We start from the raw sequence: 25,411 nt of genomic DNA, 5'->3' as shown, positions 1-25,411 counted from the left end.
CTTTCTATTACTCTTTCTATTACTACCTGCCTCATGAAGTCCTTGTCACCTAGCTTGTGCTCCATAGAATTCTGTATGATTCTATCTTTGTGCTTCTCCTAACCAGTCATCATTTTTAAATACTATGACTTAAAAATACACATTTAATTACTATTTTTCTCATCTGCAATACCAATAGCTCAACGCTGGCCAATAAATACTGTGGTGGTCGACACTGGTTAACAACCTGACAAGATCTAGACATATCTGAAAGAATAGGCCTCTCACCATGCTCATGAAGGATAATCTAAATTATGTTAACCAAAGTGGGAAGACCCATCTTAACTATGCCATGGCACTGAGTCTACATAAAAGGAAAAATGTAAACTATCACTCACACACGCCCCACCCCCATGCCCTTCACCTTCCCAACCTGCACCTCTGCTTTCTAACTGTGAACACAGTGCAAGCAGCTGTCTCAAACTCCTGCTGCCATGCCTTCCCCACCACAATGGGCTATACTCTGGAACTAAAGACCAAAATAATGTTTCTTCTTTAAGCTGCTTTTGTCAGGGTAGCTTAGCATAACATCAAGACAAACAACTAATGTGATGCAAACATGTGATGCAAATCGTAACTGTAAGCCTTGTTGTATGCAATGAAAAGTTTCTTTAACATTGCAAATTATAAAAAGAAATATAAGAAAGTAATTCATTAATAATGCTAAATTTAACTTCATATGTCTTAAATATTGTGTTAGTATGTTTATATTATATAGTATATAATAATTATCAGTAATGAAATATTATACTTTTTTCCTACAGGTCTTTGAAATTATACATCTCAAATAAGGACAGCTATGTTTAACATCTTAATAGTTAATAACTTAATGTGGCTAGGATATCCCATATTGGATGATGAGACTCAACAATATGCCCTATATCTCTTTTTTTCATTCCTAACTCATAGTTACCTGTATATTTATCATTTTTTATATAATTATTTTATGATAGTATCACAAAGTTCTTGTAATTTAAGTTCTATACTTTCCATGCAATCAATTTAAACCACCATGAAATTATGATCCCATCTTCTGAAATGCATGATGTGTACCACTTGGGGGTTGTTTCTCTTCTGCAGTTTTATATAACCAATACTTGAGAACTAAACTTTTGCAAGGATTTTTGATGTTTAGAAGACTATCACTGCTTCCTGTCACTATGCCACTTAGTAAAATTTCTTTTATAGAAATTATACAGTAAATATTTGTTGAGCAATGATTACCATATATAGTTAATATAAACAGGCTTTATCAACAATCTTATTATAATGAACCTATTAATTCTAACAGCACACTGTAATTAATGCATCATAAATTGGACTTTATAAATTTCATTAAAAACTTGTTTTCTGAGTTGAAAAATGGCTCAGTGGTAAAGGGAGTTGCCACCAAGCCTAGTAATAGGAATTCAGTCCCCAAGACCCATCTGATAGAGGAAGAACCAACTCCCACAGTTTGTCCACATGAACATTGTGATATACATACACATACAAATAGACAAGTATCAGAAATTGTGTTCTGAACTATCACATTTAATCTTGTTTGAGGATAAATCAATGCTAGAAACACAAAGTTTACCCACATTAAATAGACAGTCAAGATAAGCTGATATAACTTCAGTTCTGAGTCATGTTTGTACAAGAAACAATCTGAATACGGACATCTTAAATATAGTGAGTATAACAGGATTATAGAGAATATAATTTAATGAGCTCAAAGATATATTGCCTAATTATTTTATTCATACAAAATATTGCTCAGAAACACATTTTGAAGATTTAATAAAAGAATATGTTAAGTAAAATGATTAGATAAAGGATCTAGGTGGGAAATCTTGGGCAGATGTCTTGCCATGAAAGGAGAGACATCAGGGTCAGTTGCATTTTCATACACACAGGGACACTATGATAAGATTTCCCACAAAGAATTACAGATTAACATAGTGAGTCCTGGTATGAAGGGTAAAAACCTTGAATGTGTCCTATATTTCTCCCATCACAGGGAAACTGTGTATGAGTGGCTATCATTTTACATACAGTAGAAGCAGCATAAGCTAAGTGGTGGTTAGTTTGAAGGACACAAAGCATATCTGGCATAAAATTATTTTTTAGAAATTACTTAATAACATCCAAACTACTATCACCAAAAATTCCTCTTCTCCCTTTATGCTCTGTTATAACCCCTGTCACCTCCATGGCATTTTGATAAACTTTTTCAGATGTGAGTGACTGTAGAAGTCAGAAGGGTCAAGAAAAGCCACAGAATCAACAAACCCACACTTACAGAGGCCCACTAAGCCCAAAGTGACAATAAAGGAGCCTGCATGGATCCAACCTAGGCCCTCCGCATGTATGCTGTAGTTGTGTAGCTTGGTGTTCTCGTGGGGCATCTAACAGAGGAAGAGGGCTATTTCTGATACTTTTGCCTGCTTTTAGGACCTCTGTCCTCCTACTGAGTTGCCTTGTCCAGCCTTACTCTGAGGGGAGTTGCCTGGTCTTACTGCAACTTGATATGCCATGTTTGATTGATATCCCTGGGAAGCCTGCTCTTTTCTGAAGGGAAACAGAGGATAAATGGATAGAGAAGGAAAAGAGTGACTAGAAGGTGAGAAGGGAGGAGAAACTGTGGTCAAAATTAAATTTATGAAAGAATAAATTTGTTTTAAAAAATTAAAAATTAATGGGCAGTGGTGGCACACTCCTATATTTCCATCACTAGGAAGACTGAGGCAGGAGGATCTGTGTGAGTTGGAAGCCACCCTGGTCTACAGAGAAAGTTCCACAACAGTCAGGGCTATACAGAGAAACCTTCTTTCAAAAAAAATTAAAAGAAAGAAAGAAAAGAAAAGAAAAATTAAAAATAAATTAAAGTTACTGTTCAACATCTAACCAACTGTGGGAGAAGTATCAACAGAAGAATTCTTCATCATTTAGAAACACTCGTGAATATAATAGTGAGAACCTCATAGCATTATTAATGGTAAAAAGGACATATGAACACATAGGGAACAGACTGAATGGCCACAGGCTACCCCATTTCACCGATTAAGAGACAAAGTTTAACAAATATAACTTCCCAATTCCAGGGATTGGTGACCACCAATGAGTGCTAATAAAATCAAGATTCCCACAGATTACTCAGAAGCTGAAAAATCTCTTGAAAAACTACCACACTAAGCACATAACATAAGGTCTCTTTATACTAGTAAGCTGTGATTTTTATGGTTGCATGCTCTGTTTATATCATGGACTTCTATAAGTACAAAAAAGTGCCAAGTTTCAGATCATCACAATATAATGTTACAGCTATCATCAGCAATCCATGTCACAGTTTTTTTTAATTTAGTCCACATACAAAGAATCTCCAAGCTCTATAAATTGTGCTGACATCTTTGAAAATATTTGCAAAAATATATATTTAAATTCTATTTCATTTGACAAGTATTTGTGCAAAAAATTTTGTACCAAGATATATTTTTCTTGCCTCACTAAATTGTGGACATTAAAGTCTCTAAAAAGCATAAACAGTTGAAATCAGCTTTTGTCTCATAAAAAAATCCTTTATACCTTCATTCTGGCTGTATGGCAGATTGAAGAAATGGGGCCAGTCAAATAGTTGAGTCCAGTAGCATCCTGACTCTGGGTGCCTCAGCTTTCTCTTTCCATAGTAGCATCTCTCTGGAAACTTTTACCCAACTCACCGTTTGCATTATTTCACAGACATTTCAAACAACATGTCCATCATTGAAATCTACTCAATTCTTACTATATTCCAAGTCTGCCATATCTGAGGAAAATGGCAACATATGCCCAAAAACCTGACTACCACTCTTTTTTTCTTTCTTTACCTTCCATCACACCCAGCACTTCAGCCAGCTTCTCTTTTGGATTTACTATCAGAAGCTGAGCCAGCACCCTCAGCCTCCAGAGCCCTCTTCAGCCTTTTGAGCACTGGGATTAGAGATGTATAAAACCATGGCCCACAAGAGACGTTCTTTTAAAACAAAAATTGCCATAGCTGTTCACACTAATTTCATCAAAATTTGGTCATGGAAGGCATGTTCTGTAGTAAATATACAAATAACATAAACATACTTCTACATCTTTAATTAGAGTATTAAAATAGAAATATTTCATAAGATACAAACTATCTGATGGGTTTGTATATAAGTATATACCTATTCAGTGATCACTGCCCTCACAACAAACAAAGCAAAAATAAACAAGCAAACAAACAAACAAAGCCATCAGTGATGTTTCTTTAAATGTCTCCCTCTTCTTGTCCCCACTCATGGCTACATTTCCATTTATTCTCCTTATCACACTTAAATCAATTGGTATTTTACAAAAATGTACAGATGTATAGTTTAGGAAGCAGTGTAGGTAGTCCAGTGCCCTGAATACTTGCCCTACTATCGGATAAACCAGGTAGGGTGAACATCTATAATCCCAGAACTCAAGAGTTGAAGGCAGAATAATCAGGAGCAAAAGGTCTTCCTTCGCTGTCTAGCAAATTCAAGGCCATGCTGGGATGCAAGATAATCTGTGCAACAATGCTTTTTAAAGCACAGAAATAGAGTAATATCTCCACTTCTCAAACTACTCAGAGCCAAATTAATTTCTCTGTTTTCACTATTTTAAAAAAAATGCCACAATGAACAAGTATAACCAAAAATCACCAGGGAAATGAGAACATGGCTGTTCTGTTTGTAAAATGGCTTCTAGATTATAAAACTAAACTCCTAAAATACTTTCACTGACTTGTAGTTTCTCTAAGTCCTAATGAAACTTACATTAACAGTAAAGTTTTATTTTTTAATTTAAAAAATATGTATCATTTGTGTTTATGTGTGAGTGCATTTACACATTATCCTATCTGCTTGGAGGTTACAGGACAACATGCAAGCATCCTCTCACCATTTGTGCCCCTGAGAGCAAACTCAAGCCTACAGGCTTGGTGGGTAGAGGCCTTCCCTACTAAGCTATTTCACCACCCTTAATTAAATTTATACCAAGACTTTTTTGCAGTCCAGTTTTGGAGTTTTCTGTCGTTAAGAAAAATAAAACTGAAGTCTACAATTCAAAGAGTAATCCTTTTCGTGAGAATATTTGAAATTTTTCCAATACAAAACTTTATTTAATAACATTGATGATTTATGTTATTAAATTCATATTATATGTATATTTTACATTGCCAAGTACACAGGATATTTTGAATTGTTTTCCTCTTCTAAAAATAATCACAGAAAGTTTTGCTTCTTTGGGCTTGAAAAAAGATGCTTTAGATTTCTCTTTACAACAGTATGTGTGAAGAAAAATGCCATAATACAACAAATCTCACTTCTCTATAGATTTTGACATTTTCTACTAGCCAGGCGCTATAAACATGTGTCACTTAAATGAGCAGTTTTTAATAGCATCGTTTTCACATTTTAATTGTTGTCACATTTCTTTTTTGTTTAGGAAGAAGTCTGGTGAGCACCCGGGGGAATCTAAATAGCAAGTAAGATGTAAAACATGATGGCTTGGGACCAGCTTTCAAGTTTCCTTTTGTTTTATTATTTAACTGTGTCTATTTGCCGGAGTGGGTTATGGCTTCTTTTTTAAAAGTGTTAGCAATTTAATTATATAGTTTAAGAAATGAAACTTAACTTTCAATGCTTGGAAACTCTTTGAAGTCTTAAGTCTACATGAATTTTGGAATGAAGTAGATGGACATGAAAAATTACAGGCTGAGTGAAACTGCAAGACCTAGGTGTGTTTTACTAGCAGGAGGAAGAATGAATCTGTAAGCTTTTGCAAGGTGATTTTTTTTTTTTTACCAGATAGAACTGCTGTAACTATTCCACTCTGACCTTTCAGTGGGTTGAGTAAAAACTGCTCCATAGGCTAATATGACTACTAGCGCAAAGAGTCTAGACAGAAGTCCTACTCAACATCAGAATAAGTTATGTTGGAATGATGGTAGAAATGTTAGCTAATGATGGGGGTTGAGAAAGCATAGTGAACAGAAAGAAAACACACCAGTAAGGGGAGGGATGAAAATAACAGGAAGAAGTAATAAGGCAGTGTCCAACGAGCCAAGGGAGCTGAAGAATTAAGTAAACACCTATGCAACCTGTTCCCCACTAACGATATGTAGAAAAAGGAATAAAGCAGAATGAATAGAACAGTAGAGAACAGAAACTGGAGACAGGAAGGGGAAAAGGAAAATAGAAAACTTTGAAAGAAGAGAGTACAGGGTGAAAGTTCTTTTCAGTTTTTACTATTTCACTTACTTGACAATTTAGTTTCTTGAAACTGGAACATGAGATTTTTGGAAATAGAAGCCTTGGATGTAGTTATATACTCTGCTGAAGAAAGGACTCTGCTCATCATGTAATTATTTGATGCTTTTAGGAATCTTGGCTTGTGGACAGTTTCAGCCATGTTCAAATGAGGGAGCTAGTTCCTAAGTTATTCCTGGTTTCTCGTGTTCTAATGTTTCTGTACTCAAGAAGTCACTGAATTCTTCAACACTTAAAACCATGTATCTCAAATTGAAATAAGCAATTAAAATATACTTCTAGTTCATTGAAACCATATTTTAAAATAATTAAAATTTACAGTCAGAATGGTTCAAATAACTTTTGCATTCAGGGATAAGAAGGTCTAGAATTACACTGGAGTTTTACTTTAATTGCTATTTATTGCCAAAGAAAAGGTTAACTATGGTGCTGATCTCAATTACTATCTACAGATTTGCCAAAGTATAGAACTGAGTTTTTTTCTATTCCAAAGCACAAAGCATAAGATAACTTTCTTTTCCACTGGGACAAAGACATAAATAAGGAAAGCATTCCTATGCAGAAGCACTTGGGAGACATGACTAGGTTTGTGCTTATTACTACCATGGGTGTGTGACTACAATGACATGTATTGTTAAACAGAATGATACTGTCAGTCAGCAAGGATTGGGACAGCTTTTTCATTATTTATGGAATATATATATATATATATATATATATATATATATATATATATATATATGCATTATATGTCCATGACTTTCTATAATAACCATATATCAAAACCATGGACACTTCAGCTGGGACAGTTAAAAATGTACACACTGACTCTCAGTCCAAAACACTCAGAATACAAGAACTACCATTAAAAGCCACTTTCCCCTTGGTTTCAATGTTTTCATGTTAGAATTGGATACATCGTCACATTTTTACCGTCTTGCTATGGTATTTGCATATCTATAACTCTGAAAGTATTTAGGTGCTATTACTAGAAGACATACTAAGGAGGCCAGCCTTTCAACTCCCTACAAGCACCTGTCCAAAGACCCAGTAGGCATAAAGCTGGCCTTATAAAAATGTGTGCGAGAGTTTGTACTTGTGATTCAATTTTACCATTTTAAAAAGTTATTTTGGGGGTTAACTCAATGCAAAAATCTTTAGTCATCATCCTCGTGATGCTAGCTGGAGTGCAGGGAAATGCTTCCATGCCCATAACAGCCTCCACCTGCTCATCTTTAAGTTTCTCCAATAGAGTGAAAGGTGGGCTCTCTCTTCCCACATTCCACCAATACTAGCCTAGGTGGTTTACTGACATTGTCTTGTATGAGCCTCAAATAGGTCACATAATGAATAACTGATGGACTTTTTAAAAATAAATCTCAGAACAACTTAAAAACATAACTGACACAAAGGGGAAATAAAGCTGGGACTAGGCTCCATCTCTGGTATATTACGAATGTACCATACTACTTCTCTTAGAGAAACATGACAACTTGAGTACAAACAATTAAGGAGAAACTATCATGTGGTATAGAAAAAAAACTGCTAAATAGACGAGACAAAATTTAAGGGACAGCATGGGTTATTCATTCACTGCTACTTGCCAAAAGAATGGGGAGTGCGAAGGGCCATGGTGCAGCCTAGTGTCTTGGGGACTGTACTATGGACAACCCCCTGCAGGAGGAATTAGTGAGCGATTCAAAAAAGATCTTCCAGCTCTGGGTGCCTTGGCCACATAATAGCAGGATTCCTCCAATGTGCTTGTATATGCCAGTGGGACCCAATTCCTCTGACTTCTTGTGTTAGTTTAGCAAGCAGAAGCCTCTGCTCTTGTGTTCCCTCTAGGCAGTATCATTCCTCATCCATAACCAAAACACAAAGATGTCTTCTGAGAGCAGCTGCTTCAGGCTGACAGGGTGAAGTCTCTGCTTCCTCTCAGCTAGTCTAAGTACACTTCTGACTGAGGTTAAGAGGGAAAGTATCCATGCTGAACATCCGCTGGAGACTCGTATCTTCAATTCTTCTAGAAAAAAAAAAAAAAAGGCTGCTTGAAAGCAATTTAAAGAGATTCTTGCCTGATTGCTTGCTTAACTCTAAAAGTAATTATTTCTGATTAACTTCATTAAAATATGAATGTTTTATTTTTTTCATTAGACACATTGATCCTAAACTGTTAGAATGTTGGGCACACATCAATATATAATTATTTCTAGTATATTCATACATACGCCTGCACATGCATGGGCCTGGTGGTGTTGTGACATCTGCATTATGTGTCATCTGCCTGTGGGAGCACAGTTTTGAGCTGTCATTGTCGTATCAGAAGCAAGAGGTGGAATGTGTTTAGAACACACTTTCATTGTGCGAGTGCTGAAAGGTCACTTTCTCCTTTCTAAGATTGTCTCTGGTGTAAACACAGCACTTGATAGAAGAAAGAGTAAAGTGATCTTGGTCTCTGTCCAGCTGCCCTCTCATGACCATAGGTAAACATATTTGCTTCCTCTTTAGATTACTCCTGTTAAAGAACTTCTACAAGGATACCAAATTTTCCTTTGGGTTGTGATCTTATCATTTTGCATACTTACGTGTGCATCCTTCACACTCTTGCAACACTCACTTCACAGGCAAAAGGTACCATTGGCTCTTTTGGGAGGGATACCAAAAATATGAATGCATGTCATTAAAGAACACTGGAGTTTTACACTGAAGGAAGAAGCTCAGCTGTACAAGGTCTGCATGTTCACCTAGCATATAAGACTTGAACATTATCTTGGGGTTAGGTAGCAGTTTTATTTTAAAATATCGATTTTACATATGAAACCCAAGTTTAAAAATGCTTTCAGAATGGAACAACCATGAGCCAAATTGTTGTTTATTTTGCATTTTCACCACTTTGTGTCACTGTTTTGACTTTACAGAGAGCCTGTGGCTTGCTTGTACAGGAAAAAATGGCTCATTGGCTATAGCTGCAACTGATGATGAAGGCATCAAGATGGCAAAGGCACAGAAGTCAAGAGGTCAACTATGATGACACATTCCATGCTGTTAGTGAACTGCTTAGAGCTAGCATGAGATTCATGGTACCTAAACACCTCAAACTTGGCATCAGCACTTTCACTGAGACTCTTTGTTAAGTGGGAAAGGCTAAATTTGTGGTATTTCAGTGAGAGAATCAACAGTGACAATGGCCACTCATTGCCACCACTAGGAAAAACACAGTGGTCACTTCTTTGTGGCTGCCTCAGCCAAGTATCCCCTGAGGTTCTTGTTTCTTGGACTTCTGGATCTGAGTAGAGTACAGTGTCCACACATAGGAACCATGGAAGAGTTCTAAATTTACACATTCTTCCAATCACAAGTTTTATATCTGAAAGAAAGTTACAACTAAGAGGAAAACTGAATCCTAAAAGTGAACCGACTGCTCTCGAGTGTGTTACAGTGCACTGGGGAAATGAAGTGGAGGCTTGTTGCTTCTGCTCTGTGGGGAAGAAAAATAATCATTTAACATAGCCTGTTACCAGAACGGGCAGCAAGTGAGGCCTCTTCCATATTTGAGGCTGTTATTATGTCTGCCTTTGTGACTGATCACTCTGTTGCTATCACCAATGATCAATAATAGGGCCCAACAATGTCAGTGCCACCCTATGGGAACTCCCAAGACACATTTATTTTCCATGTTTCTAAGATTAATTCTAGTCTTCCTGGCCCCATATATTAATTATTGCTGCAGACGCTCTTTCTAATGCATCAGAGTTTAGAAGCTTTTGGTTACTAAGATGCGCACCCCTGAAGCCTCAGATATTTGGGAAAGCATGGAGCATAAGAACTGACAAGAATTTTCAGTTTTTCAGCTTTTTAAAACACATACTTGGCTATATGCATCCTTTTTATAATTCATTTCTTTTTGCTTTTGTTTTTTTGAGGTTTTTTTTTTCTTTTTTTCTTTTTTCTTTTTTTCTTTTTTTTATTAATTTATTCTTGTTACATCTCAATGCTCATCCCATCCCTTGTATCCTCCCATTCTTCCCTCCCTCCCATTTTCTCATTATTCCCCTCCCCTATGACTTTTTCTGAGGGGGATTACCTCCCTCTGTATATGCTCATAGGGTATCAAGTCTCTTCTTGGTAACCTGCTGTCTTTCCTCTGAGTGCCACCAGGTCTCCTCCTCCAGGGGACATGGTCAAATGTGAGGCACCAGAGTATGTGAGAAAGTCATATCCCACTCTCCACACAACTGTGGAGAATGTTCTGACCATTGGCTAGATCTGGGTAGGGGTTTAAGGTTTACCAACTGTTAGTATGATTTTTTTCTTATTTAATTCAAAGTGTTCAGACACTCAAAACCTTGTGAAATCACCCAAGACAGCACAGTTAATTCAGTGTAGATATTCAGGGATATAGGCCAGTGGGTAACACACATGGCATGCCACAGATTTCCTTTTAGCATTGCTGGGTTATGTGGTGTTATGTAAAGCAATTTTAAGAATACATACCCTAAAAGGGCACAGAAGATAATTCCTTATTGTAGCAAGCCGACTGACAAAACATGCATATGGCATCAAATGTAATGAAGGTTTATAAATGTTGCCGAGTTCTTAAATCTCCCTTACAGTCTGTTTTGTTCTCTGTATGCACTTAACACAAATATTCAGAGTTTCCCTTGCCTGTGTGTGAAAGGAAATATCTTACGCTGTTGTTTCTTGTCTTGGATACTTGTATTAGAAATGATTTATTTTGACTTCCTTACATATGTGGGTTTAAGAAGACATCTCAGGGCACTCAGCCCCCACTCATTAACTATGTCAGTTTTTAATGCAGTGTAACAAATTACACAAGCTTAGATGCTAATACAACAAGCACTTATTATTTTATAATCACTGTCTATTAAGGCTTAGCTTTTATCTTCAGGCTTGACTGGGGATGGATACACTGCCTTGTCCATTCAGGTTGCTATCAGATTGCACTTTCTTTGGCAAGTGCGTCTAAGGCTTTGGTTTCTAGTTGGCAGATGTTTACAGTTCCTCTCAGTTTCAGGCAGTGCCTGACATTTCTTGTCCCTCTCTAGCATAGCACCTTGCTGGGAAAAGCCAGTAAGAAAGAAGAGGAGACAATGACTAAAAGTTTGACAAATGGAGGCCCTCCTCAGTAAAACATATTTCAATATGGACACTAAGAAAGCATGAGCCACAGCAAAGTCCCTCTGCCACATCAGGACCATAGCAAGCAAGATGATAAAGACTGCCGGGAAACCCCAAATTGAAACTAGAATTTGAAACTGCGTAAAAATAATCTTTCTAAAAAAGATGTAACATGGCTGTTAAAATATCTACAGTCTGTGGATGTGTTATTGAGCCATACCCACAACATTTCCCTTTGTAAGAGCTTGATCCCTCTGTGATATAATGAATAATGCTGTAATTCTTCACTGCATTGGCATTGAAAAGCATGAGAACCCCTTTTCTCTCCGGGTGCATTCTGAGTCTTATGACTTTGAATAACACAGTCTGCTAGTAATAAACACCTAATAAGGTCTGATATTGTTTGACTCGTATCACCCACAGAGCTGATTATATACTGTGTAATTATATGCTGTGGTTATTATGTCTTTTACAATCTCTTTATACATAGGTCTGTTTTCTCAAATAACCACTTAATTGTATAATATTTAAATCAAAAGCTCCAGGCTTTCTAACCTTCCAGGATGTGAGACTAATAGGTGAATTATAAGCCATTGCCCTAAGGAGCTGTGTGTCAAGATTTATGGAGCTGTATAGAAAAAGGGAAGCTATGTCAGATGAGTCCTGAAAAACTACCTACCTTGCAGCCTCCTGGGTCATTCTAGAAGAGACACTACTTCTGATGGCCTTTCAGTCCATAGTTGTCATTTTCTATTAAAAAGCAGCAGTGGATGGTAACCAGAATATGCTCTCTCCAGCAATTTGAATCTAAGGCAATCTAAACTATGAGCATATTACAGATGAAACAAAAAGCACAAAATATTTTTCCACATAAAAAAAATAACAAACAAAACTGTTGAGATTTTTAATTTCTAACAATTGTATTAATCCCTGTTAGCTTGTCTGGAGGCTGTGTCTGTTTTGCAATATGGACTTGATTTCTGTTAGTTCAGTGTGGTATCCAGCTTTCCGTTAATACAACAAATACCTGAGATAATGAACCAAAAAACAAAAGGTCTACTTTGACTCAAAGTTTGTAGGGCTTCAATTGGTAGTCAGTTGGTCATGATGCTCTCCTACTTGGAAAAGGCATTAAGTCATTTGCAAAAGCCATTGAAAGTGAAAGTTGTTCACCTAGAGCATTGAGGAAGCTGCTGTGGTCATGGCATCCAATACATACTGAAAGAGGAAAGAACAAGAAAGAGAAGGATCTATAGTCCCACAAACTTCTTCAAGGGCACACACACATACACACACACACACAAAAGGCCAGACTCCACCTAAGGTTCCATCTCTTAAAAGTTCCATCTACTTTCAATAGTATCACAGCCTTTATCATGTGGATGTGGGGAGGCAGCTAGGCAGACATGTTTTGTGCCCCATTGCAGATGAATGAATCAATGGCATCTCAGAAAGAGAGCAATTGTTTAAAGAGAGCTAGACATGGTTAAAGGAGAACAAAGCAGCCATGCCTTGGCTTATTGAGACACAGAGTTATCAGAACTTGAAAAGACCTGTACTTTTGAAGAGGGTCATGCAAGCAAAATCTGACCTCACATACACTGACAACTAAAGAAACAGAGAAATACAGAGCTGGAGGGATGGCACACAGTTAAAAGCACTTCCTGCTCTTCCAGAGGACCAGAGTTGAATTTCCAGCACCTTTGTTGGGAGAATCACATCCACCTCTAACTCCAGCTCCAGGGAATCAAATGCCCTTTCTGAATTCCATAGGCACATGTGGCATGCACTCACAGAGACACACATACATAAAAATAAAAATAGTCCTTTTCTTTTCCCTTCTAATATTAAGCAGTTAGCTCCCATTGCCTGAATCATATAGAAAAATGAAGTTTAAAAGAAAGAAAGAAGGAAAAAACTTTATTGGTAATTTCCATAATGTTGATCTCATCAGTCATAGAACAATGGGAGGAAAGTGAAAACAGATCAAGAAGGGGATATGTGTCCGTATAACTTGTACAATTTTGTCCCATTTCTATCAGAATTGAACTTCTGACCATAGCCTACTTTCTGTTAGCTGAGGTGGGCACTCCCTTTTCTGCCTAGGGGTTTACTGGGAAAGACTTCTATTGCTTTCTTACATTGCTTTAGAAGTTACATCAATCATCCATGCCATTTAGTTAGGTTTTGGTCCCTTTTCAGAATCATGGGGCATCCAAGAATCACTACTGAAATCTTTAATATTCTTTTTGCCATTTGTGGAGGTTAAAAGAAACCAATAATTTTTATGTTTACATAGGCTTACTAATTTAAAGCTCCTCTCTAACTCTAAGTCCTCTTTAAAGGAAGGTTCAGTGCCATAAAGAAGCAGAATTTACCCAAGGCCCCACAGCATAGACCTGGGGTCAACCCAAGTCCTCAGAATTCCTTAAGTGAGCCAGTCAAAATATGGGAAGAATTTCTAAATATTGTTTCAGTGCAAGTTTACCACGAGTGTTTTTTCCACTCTGCCCTAACAGTCTTATGTGACCACAGTAACAAAACAAAAAACAAAATGAACCAAAATCATGACTTTCTGTCTAGATTTTGGCTAGGAAACTAAAGCTTAGCTAATGCTGAGAGCTATGCCAAATCACTCCACTCTGAAACTCTGAAAGCAGAAACTTCAATTATTTCATTTGCCTAGCATATGGAAGTAAAGTAAAGAACTTAGAGTGAAAACTGAGCTACATATGAGTCTTTAGAATGTTCTAACATTACCAAATACCTTCCCATAGTCGTACATAGCTACGAGACCACTGAACCGCATTCCAGCAAGAAACTAGAAATGTAAACTATGAAAGAAAGTAGACCAAAATATCAAGAACTAAAAAGAAAGCAGTGCCAGGAGGGATTTAATGAATGAAAAAAAAAATGCAGATAATGTTTTGGACATGATTCATATAAGGCATCAGAACAAAGGCTAAGATGAAGAGTTGTTTGAAGAAATGTAGCTGTGTCTGAGAAAATACCCACATATAATGATAAGTAGAAATGGGTATCTCATTATCTAAAGCCCCCTCATTAAAGCTCCAATCAACAAGCATCTCTATCAAACACATTGACTCAGGACTCCACACAGGAGCTTCCTACAGCACCAATGGTCCAAGGGTAAACAGATGTCTGAGAAGTAGCTATGGCATGAAGTAGAACAAACAAGCAAGATAAGAATCATATATATGTATATATACATATGTTCATATATATGTGTGTTCAATATATATTTGAATACAAGTATGGTATTTAATATAAATTTTGTTAATTCAGTAGAATACACTATTTTCTATTCTATAAAATGTTTATTTTTATAGCTACAAGGGTAAAAAGTGTCCTACTATATTTATGCCTCACGTATCCTGGTACATAGTAACTCTTAGTGAATTGGAACCAAAAACTCAACGCTTTGAGTTTTAGCACTTAAAGGAACCGCCTCACTTTTTCAGCCTTACATTATGTATTAGGCACATCTCTAGAGTCTGCAATTACTCATAGTTTAAGGTTTTTGGAAACAGGTCCTGGGTTCCATTCCCAGCAACCACATGGTGGCTCTCAGCCTCCTCCTGTAATCAGATGCCCTCTTCTGGTATGCAGCCGTACTTACAGATAGAGCATTCATGCATTTTTAAAAGGTAAATAAATAAATCTTTAAAAATACTAAGAATAACATTATATTTCTCAAAGTAGCATTGAATTTTCTCAAACTAGGCCATAGGAATGCTTTAAATTCTAGAAAGAAAAATAGAAATTTCGAATTTAGAATCCTATATCTATATAATTAATAATGTGAAAGTCCAATGTATTTGAAACTATCACAGAATAAACCTAACCAAGGAAGTGAAAGACTTATGCAATGAAAATTTCAAAACACCAAGGAAGAAAAATTATGAAAACATTAGACAATGTAAAGACCTCTGTGATTATGAGTGCTAAGAATTCATATATGAGTATTGACATACTACCAAAAACAATCTAATAATTATTGTAATCACTATCAAAATTCTCATGTCATTCTCCACAGAGGTAGAAAAGAACTTATGAAACTTATATGGAAAGACAAAAGACCCTGGATGCTCAAAGCAACTGCTGGTAGAGATATCAAATATCCAGAGATCAATGTATAAACAAAGCCACATGTACTAGCCCCTACACATGTAGATCAATAGAGTAGAACATATCACTCAGATATAGATTCACATAGCTACAGCCAATTGACTTTCTCTTACCAAGATTCCAAAAATATTCATGGGAAAATATTAGCCTTTTCAATAAATAGTGCTGAAAGAGTGCAAATCCATAAAGAGAAACAAACAAACAAACAAACAAAGAACAAAGAAACAAAGAAGCAAAGAAACTCAAACTCAAGAAATAAGAAGCCGAACACAGAAACAAAGTAAATAAAAAATAAAAAAATAGAAGGTAAAAAAATTTAAAAATTAAATAAAATAAAAGCCACGACTCTGAAATCCAAACATGCAGTTTGAATCTGAGTAAGGAATGATGACATAAAGGCGTCTGCTCAGAGAACATAAATTACAGAATCTGTAGCTGTTTCTGAGACACAGTGGTAGGCCTGTGCTGTGTTAAATCTACTGGAGTGTTTCCTGTTCAAAGGAAAGAGAGAGAGAATGGACAAAGAAACAAAAAGGAATGGAATAGAAGTGAAAGAAAGGGAAGGGGACATGCCATGCACTGAACACCTAATTAAATGTTACAATTTAGTAAGGACCTTGTATTGAAATTACATTTGTGGATTAGTGCTGTTTTCTTTTCAACATGATTACTTTCAACAATTTGGAATGGTGATGGATACCTACCTCCTCCTTGTGATTAATACACAGTCATTAGACATTACAAGTGGAGTTTTCTCTTACCCAGACTTTCAGTATAGAAGAAGAAAAAGCCATTGCATTTATACATCTGCCCGTGTATACCTGTACTAAACACACACACACACACACACACAATTTATCATTCTTGAAATTAATTCCTCTCCTTATAGACAAAAAGAAAAACATTTCTTAAAGTGGGGAGGGAATGTATACATACACAGAGAGGTTGAGGAATAAAGGGAAAATGAGAGGAAATATATATTTAGAAATGTCTGAGGTAATTTGGTTTGAATTTCAGTTAGTGTACTTTGATTCCTTGCCATACCAAAAGAGTGAAATTTTCCTTTAGCTATCAAGAAAACTGATTTGTAGTGTTAATAACACTTCTTAAAATTAATAGACCATGAGCCAATGTTGACATAGTATTTATTCCTAATTTCAGTGTATAAACAACAGGTAGATCATGTAAATAAATATGGTAATTTTGTCCCACTGGGAATTGCAAATTTTGAGTTCAATCTTCATTTCAATAAACAAAGATAGAACTATGAGGATCATTGACTTCAGAACATTAGCTTTAAAACTGAATATGTAAATTCCAAGGGAATGGGCAATTTTTGTTTTGTCTATTCCCCGACATAAATAGACTTGCATTGCAAAATCATATGTTTTGCTAATTCTCAAGAGGGAAATGACAAGAAGAGAAGAGAAAGAGGATCGAAATGTATAAATCATGTACCCCGTTTGTTCTCATGGTCTTTCTCACACAGGAAAGCCCAGAATGGTCATCAGACTTTAACACTGAAAATCCTATGACATTGTCAGCTGGATATACCTGGGGTCCTTCTTTTGATGAATCTGCAGCTATCTTGGGGCTTATTGATGGGGTCTGTCCTGTGGAAATTAAAAGTCATTCATGATGAGCAAAATAGCCCGAGTAGCTTCATAGTAAAGACAATTCCAGGGAGCTACATTTTCCAGTCATCATGGTATGTGAGCTATTTTTCACTAACAAGCCCAGTGAAGCAAGGCAGCTGGTCTACAGCAGCAGCTCAGCCACTGAAGAGTGAAAGGTATAGATTTGTCTTCTAGACATACAAAATTATGATAAGAAATCTCGATTTGCTTCTTCGAAAAGAAAAAGAACCTCTCATTTAAGAAACCTGTGGTTAACCCAGGGAAGCCTGCTAAAAGGTATTAGAGGATAATAAAGTGAACTTTATTAAAAGGTACCCTTGGGAGCAATCCCATCATGCTCTGCAATGGAGAGCAGCAGAAATTTTTTTGCCCAGCCCTTCCTGTCTTTTTAAACTTAGCATTGTATCAAGTGCCCTTTTACAGAAAGGATCGGGCAGGTTAGTTGCTGTCACCTTTCGTTTAGTTTGCAGTCGCCTTTTAAAATGACTAGTGACTTTAGTGGTTCATTAAGGACACAGGAATTCCATGCTTTCTTATGTTTTCATCACTTCATGCAGAGGTTCCTCCCCCACTTACTATAATTACAAATTAATTACTTTTAATACTACTTGTCATTAACAAGTATGCCTAGAATATACCGCGTGCCACACTGCGTCCATTTACACGTGCTGTCTTCTCATTCTCACAGCAGTCAGGCAAGGTATTAGCTTCTTTATTATCATTAGCTTGGATAAATTGAAACTAAGATTGAATTTTTAAAGCTCTTTTGTATAATATAAAGTGTCTAGTAGAGTACTGAGCAGACAGAACGGACAGTGCCTGTTGTAACTGGTTTATTTTAAGGTCCTCTAGTGAATTGTACTAGCTTCTTTGTCAACCAATAAAGTAGATTGGTCCTATATCAAAAGTACTTGAATGTTTTCCTATGAAGATCTATCTACTCAAAAATGTGTGCAGAGTTGGGGTGGTTGTAAGACAGCATGGATAATTAAGGAATGGGTGGCTAAAGCCAAAGATGCTAACACCTTGTAGAAAAATTCAAATGGCACTAAATTGTATCTCATTTTTGGCTTTCCTATGTCTTGTGCAATTGAACAAGGCTGTAATTGACAACAAGCTCAGTTTTGGCATGCATTATTTTTTTTTTCAGTTTGTTCTGACTCACTTTGTCCTTACAGAAGTGTTTGAATCTGTTGCATAGTGTTGCACACTTCTGAGTTCCTCTCTTCTTGCTTTACCATGAAGAATGATGCTTATGGATTCCAGAGGTTAGGTCTTCAATCTTTCTCTCACACATGGGCAGCTTTCCCCCTCATATTACTTGCACTGTTGTTATATTTTCCAACTATAAACTTATTTTCTTACTGGCACTTTTCACCTTTTGAAAATGGAAATGTTCCATGTGGCTGAAGAATGTCAGGAAGTGAAACATTTGGGAAGAATTATATAGAATGCAGTCACTCTGGATCTTCATCATTTTAACCAACAAGAGCCAAGCCAAAAAAAAAAAAAAGGCACAGGATGGGATGTGCCAAAAGTTTAGGGTTTCAGAATATTTATAGCAGATATGTGATTCTGAATTGGCATGGCTGCTTAGCTTCAACAGGTCTTATGTGCAAATGCTTGAAATGTAGTTGAAGGATAAGAGCATTAGGATTTTATTTTAGATGATAATATGTCTAAAATATTTGAAATACAGCCTAGAAATATTTCAAAGCCTTTTATGTCATGATGTTAGAACTTAAATTGATATAACATAATATGTACACTTCTAAATTATAATTTATACTAATAAACACAATACTGATTTTTAAAATACACTATTCTTTGGAGTGTTTTGGAGTGACAAATGTTGTTTTCCCTTAAAATATTTAAATCATAAACTGTGATGTGTTAATACTAAGGATCAGAGAAATAGAAAAGATGTATGTAAGGAATGCCCAGTGTTCTTCTTTGAATGGAATGAGACTAGAACTGAGGTTAGGTCTGGAAATATAATGACCATGAGACTAGAACTGAGTTCTCTCTCCAAAGAGCAATAAGTTCAACTGGAAGTTGATGGTGATCAGATACCTATGTATTATAATAGTGTTGGGAACTGACAGATTGCAGTGTGTCTTATTTTATTAATAAAAGCAAAACTTTAATGGGGGATCTTTTACCAGCTGTCAAAGATAAGTTCAAAAACACACAAAGAAATGTTTAGAAAAACTCATTTCAAAGCATCAAGTCATTAAACAACCACCTTACCGAGTGTATTACCAGAGCTGAGCTCAGCTTCTAATCACCCACAATTTGTTCATTGTCCATTGCTTGAAAACATCCCCAGCTACATTTGAGTATATAAATGCTTAACTAGCACTAAGCAAAGATATAAAATATGGGACAGGAGAGATGGCTCTGGGGTTTAAAGTACTCGGTGTTCTTGCAGAGGACCAAAATTCAGTTTGCAGAACTCATAAAGCAGCTAGCAACAGTTTGCAACTCCCGTTCCTGGGGTTCTGATGGCCTCTTCCAGCTTCTTCCGGCACAAGAATACATACTATATGCATACATTCATACACCATACAGCCAGACATTCATGCATACAAAATAAACATTGAAATTATTTTCAAAGGCCCTATATAAATATAAAAGCCACCTAACAAACACCATCATGAAACCATGCCATCTTAGCCAATCTTTCTTGCAGCATGGACTTCCAAAACAGTCAAAGGTATATTTATAATAAAGTACAACAGGATTTTTTTGTCACATACTATATATGGGCAGTTAAGAGAGTAGAATACAAATGGGTATATTTTATTAGTTGGAATCAGCAGAGAGAGTCTTCCAATTACAGACAATAGATGCCCAGAGTTTTCAGAACATTGTTTTATATTCCTCTCTCTATGTCTTCACTGCTTATAAACAACAAAAGCACTGAAGGAAACAGAACCCATAACCGTACTGGTTTATGTGTGTGTCAGTCCTATGATGTTAATGCAATTTCAAAGTACTGAGAGGAGGACCACATATATATGCTGCAAAGCAAATGTTTTACTTACAGTTTCTGTTGGGGGAGGGGCGTACTCAAAAAGCTTCTGGATGCATTTTGAAATGCACAGGGCTCCAGTGTGTGTCCCTGAATCTGTTTACCAGGAGCCACAAGCATATTATTTATTATTACTAATGTTTAGTTTTTGATTACATGTTTCCAATGCAGTTGATTTCATGCCTAAAACACTGCTCACCAACTTATTGAATAATTACTGCCAACTCGGAAGAGGTAGGCCAAACATACCATTGATTTTAATATGGGAAATCTACAGAAGAAGGAAACACAAAGAAGTTTATGGATAGATGATACACAGTGAGGAACCTTCTTGAATGGGACGCAGAGGTAGGATTCTAATACCAACGAAGGATCCTATCAAGTCATAGCCATGTCCCCAGATCCTAGTGAGACAGGATATTAAGTAGATTTCTACATTGTGTTGTATATTTTGGTACATCAACATGAGCAGAAGACAAGTAACCAGACTAAAGCCTAAAATTAAGTTGTGATTTTAAAAGAAGTCTAATTATATATAAAATATCAAGCAATATAAATTAGACATCATAAAGGATGTTATTGTTGAGGAAGCATAGCCCTGAACTATAAATTCACTGCCTCTATGCACATATAATTAAGTATAAAAGAAACAGGCATAATTTGTAAAGGTTTTAAGATTGGTTTATATAATAGAAAACCAATTTTTAATGTAGGCTGACGAATGCCTTGATCATTATTCGGTTTTGTTTTAACTATTTTCAATGTATTGTAAGAATTTTTAAGGGGCATTATCATTAAAACTCATGAATGTTAGTTTTCCAAACAATATTGTACTAAATATATAATAAAAATATTGCTCCATTATCACATGTGATATGAAATTTATTAATTAACCTTGCTTGTTAATTCATGTTAAATGAAGGAAACATTTTAATTATGATAATTGGAGTAATTTGAGTAGTTATAGAATAAGATATGAGCCTGAATCTTCTAACAGACACACACTCACACACACACACACACACACACACAGAGTGAACTAAAGATAAGAATAACTTATTGTGTATCCATATGAGTAGACACTGTTGAGAAAGAAAAATTTTGAAAGTAATATTTTTTTTAAAAGAAGAGAAGAAACCAAGAGAGCAGATTGATAGATTTTAAAAGTTGGTTTGTAAATCACTCGTTAATGCCTCTGGTGTGTTTCTCTTATAACAGCAATGAAGTTCAAAATGGTAGTTTAAAAAAAAAATCTTATCTAAGTTCTAAAAGAGCTGAGGTTAAGTTGCTGAATGCTTTGAACCATGAGGTCCCCTTTAATCTCCTAACACTGATTCTGAGTTATAAAAAGCTCATCACCACATGTGTCGGAAGGGACGCCAAACAAGCAAGGCAGAAGATTCTTACCTGAAGCAAGACTCCAAACTGCAGTAATGCTCTATGTTGGGGGCCTAGCATTAATGCAACTTCTATAACCCACTGGTGTGTACCTTGAGTTGTTATGGAAATTCAATGCAGCAAGAAATCAATCATGCACTCAGAGATGAGATGGGACCGCTCCTCTACACCTGGGAAGAGCCTAAGCTAATGCCAGCCGCCCCCACCCACCCACACAATTTCTTACAGCTTTTATAGGACAGGTAACAATGTGGCCACCAGGGAGTGGTTTCTGAGTCCTATGCCCACAAAAAAGCAATTTCTGCCACAGCTACACATGTTTACAGGAACAGAAATTGCAGAAATAAACATCTGTAGGGAAATGTTTCGCAAGTAGGAATAAAGCATACAAATATTTGCTGGTTGTCATTAAAAAAAATTCCTTTCTTAGCAAACTATGATCTACCATATGACCTTTGATAAAGGCTATAGTAATCACTCCTTAAAGCTGATTCTTTTTTATTGAAAATAGATTTTTTTATATATAATATATTCTGTTTACAGTTTTCCATCCCCCAATTACCCCTAGATTTTTCCTACTTCTCCTCACCCACCCAAGTCCCCACTCTTTTTATCTCTCATTAGAAAGCAAACAAACATCTAAAAAACAATTAAAATAAAATAAAAACAAGAATAAGACAAAACAAACCAACAGGATAAAAGACCAAATGGAAAACAGAAGAAACATAGACAGTAAGACACACATTTGCAAACAGAAAGACCATTAAAAACAAAGCTGGAAACTATAATATATGATCAAAAGGTCTATAAGGGACAACAAAAGACCTGCTGCTGTTCAGAGGGACTGTGTGCCTAGTGAAACTCCACTGGAGAAAACACATCTTCCTTTGAGAGCAGTTACCAATTGGAAATAGGTTCTGGGTAAGGAACAGAAGCTTGTGTTTTCTCTTTCTCATCACTAGTTCACTGAGATTTCATCTGGCTTAGGCTTGTGCATGCTCTGTGCATACTGCCTCAGTCTTTCTGAGTTCATATGTGCATCTATCTGAGGGGAGGAATTTGATGGAGACCTATCACTTACGACTGAGTCTTCTAAGGTCCCTCAGTCTCTGCACGTTGTCCAGCTGTGGGTCTTTGCATTTGTTCCCATATACTCCTGGAAGAAGCTTCTCAAATGATGGCTGAGAAAGATACTGTTCTAAGAGTGTAGTAGAATGTCATTAAGAGTCATTTTATTGCTGCTTTATTTCTTTAAGGCAGTTTACTGCAAATGTTTACCTTCCCAAGATACAGTGAAGGGATTTTTAGTAAGCACCCAGCACTCAGAAGTAAAATGTTAACTCATTCAACTTCTCCACAACCCTATTCTATTTGTATAGAAATGTTTCTGTACAAACATTTCTACTACGCTGTCGACAGAGAGTAGTAACTTGATTTTTCTAGATGCATATATGAGTAAAAATACATATAATGTAATCATCTCTTTTTCAATATGAACCACTGAGTTATACTGTATTCCAGTTTCCTCATAGGTAAAATAGTATCAAGCTCACAAACACAGGGTAGCTGAAAGGCTGCAACCTTCTGCCTACCATCCCCTGTGACACAAATGGAATGGAAGTTAAAACAAAACAAAACAAAACAGGATGGAGTTCTATGTAATACAAAGCTGCTGATCATATTAAATGGGTGGGTGCATGAATCAAACGTGCCTCATAAATAACAGCTGCCTTTTAGAATTAATTCTCCTACCTTTCTTCACAATTTACAGCAATCTAAGACAGTCTTAAAAGCAGCAATATGCGCAGCTGGAAGGCAGGAGTCATCAGCATTCTTTGCTGCAGCTGTTTGTAGTGTAAGCTGCAGCTGACCTGAAATACAGACATCTCCCTGTGACCTCTCCAACAGCAGTGTTCTCTGGCCCAAATCTACCTCATGGTTTGGTTTTTGTAGCACCAACACTTTCATTGTGATAAAGGGTTTGTTTAGGTTGAACTGTCTTTATAACACACACACATGCTAATGGGATGGGTGTGAGATTTCTGTGTAGCAATGTTCACTTTGGCTGAGTGAGGGCTTCTTCTGCGTCTGGTAGTCAGATATCCACAATAGCCAAGGGAGGGAGAATTCTTCAATTATGCTGAGATGTCGGGCTTTGAAATATCAGATGTTCAAATGGCATTCCTGTAATGGGAATCATTAAAATTCTTAGCTATTTAGACTGTCTAAAGAAAGAACTGTTAAAACTAGTGATAAAATAAAAGTGTAAGCTTTAGATTTTATTTTCCATTTCTAGGCTTCCACTCCCCGTTCCCACATACCCATCTTTACCCAATGGTTCTGCCCTGTTGTACACTGAAGCAGCTCTGCAAAGCAGATTTTTATTAGTAAAATCAGACCATGAACTGTGGCTGTTTGAGGATTGTGGAAGTACAGAGCTTTGCAGAGACTGAGATGAAAGCAAAAGTGTGCCTCCCAAACCTCTAGTGTTTTCTGTTCTGCATTCTAGGGTGAGTCGGGACACATCTCCACGTGCAGAGGTAACGATGGCATTCAAAATAATCAATGAGAATATCTGCACTTTCAGAGTTGCTTGACATGTTCCTTATGCAAAGCCATTAACCACAGATTTTGAAGTTGCACAGAGCCCCCGGTTACCAATAAAAACAGCATTTGACCTGAGTACAACCTCACCACCAGCTCTCTGGCATATGAGGATTAATATTTCTCATCATGAAGTAATATCCATTGAAATATTTACTCTGCTTCACGGCTATCCCAGCCCCAGCTTAGACAGGCTTTTTGAATATTGTTGGGAGGATTTGTTTTTCAGCTGTCAGCACCCTGGCCCCTGATCTCCTCTACAAAGCTTAATCTCCAAACTCTGTTCATAAAAATAGAATTGTGCATTCCTGAAAATTAAGAGGACTGCATTGAACATCATCTTTTGGTTTCTGGAGAACCCACATAAGCAGTGCAGGAATATCAATTACAAAAGGGTCCCAGCCAGATTAGCATAGTTGTAAAAGAGATAATATTCTTTGCTCATTAGTTTAATCAATTTTTATTTATAGCAATAAAAAGTAGAAAGATAGCTTAAATGTTTAACTAGAACTGTTACAATGACAGTGCCCTGATGCAACCACAAAGATTTGCATAAATAAATTAGAGAATCTAGTATGGAAAAAAGCTTCCTTTGATGTTATTTTATGTTTATTTTCCATCAGATTTGTTGAGGTTTAGGTTTCATATATAACTCTGTCTGTGTATAATTTTGAGTAACAGCATTCCACACTCTCTCCTCCTTATTAGGGTTTTAATGTGTGTTCCCACTCCCAAAATCCACATGCTGAAATCTAACAGCAGTGTAACAACATTAAGAGGTGGAGAGTTTGAGAGTCCATTAAGTCCATCTGTTTGGCTACCCTAGTGAGGGCCTTCCTGACACTGATTTGAGGGAGGCTGCCCTTCTGCCAAATGAGGACAGAGAAATTGGTACTTACCAGACAGAAAATCTACTGATAATTTGATTTTTTAGCTTCCAACCTGCTATACACAATAAATTTCTGGGTTTTCTTAGTATGATTTGAATTTGGTGGTTTTGCTTTTGAGATGTCTTTCTATGGCCTCAATCTCACAGTCATCTTCTTCAAAAGTGTTAAGATCATAGATGTGAGCCACTGTACTCAGATTAAATTTCTGTTGCTTACTAATTTCCTAATCGAATA

At 36.5% G+C, this 25,411-nt stretch overlaps 1 protein-coding gene and 1 pseudogene across 29 annotated transcripts in view; one reads left to right on the top strand and one right to left on the bottom strand.

Moving 5' to 3' along the window:
- Ptprd (protein tyrosine phosphatase receptor type D) overlaps positions 1-25,411 on the top strand; it is an 822,247-nt gene that overhangs the window by 160,895 nt on the left and 635,941 nt on the right. For all 29 annotated transcript variants that reach the window (XM_051163652.1, XM_051163675.1, XM_051163581.1 and 26 more), the window contains exon 2: positions 5,503-5,542. The gene's annotated coding sequence lies outside the window, so the exon portion shown is untranslated. The remainder of the gene's footprint in view (positions 1-5,502; positions 5,543-25,411) is intronic.
- The window catches only part of LOC127198588 (conserved oligomeric Golgi complex subunit 5-like), a 139,378-nt pseudogene that overhangs the window by 91,736 nt on the left and 22,231 nt on the right, over positions 1-25,411 (bottom strand).

The sequence above is a fragment of the Acomys russatus genome, chromosome 2 (genome assembly GCF_903995435.1).
Source record: "Acomys russatus chromosome 2, mAcoRus1.1, whole genome shotgun sequence".
NCBI lineage: Eukaryota > Metazoa > Chordata > Mammalia > Rodentia > Muridae > Acomys > Acomys russatus.
The sequence above is the reverse complement of the archived record's forward strand: the minus strand, read 5'-3'. Positions and strand labels throughout refer to the sequence as shown.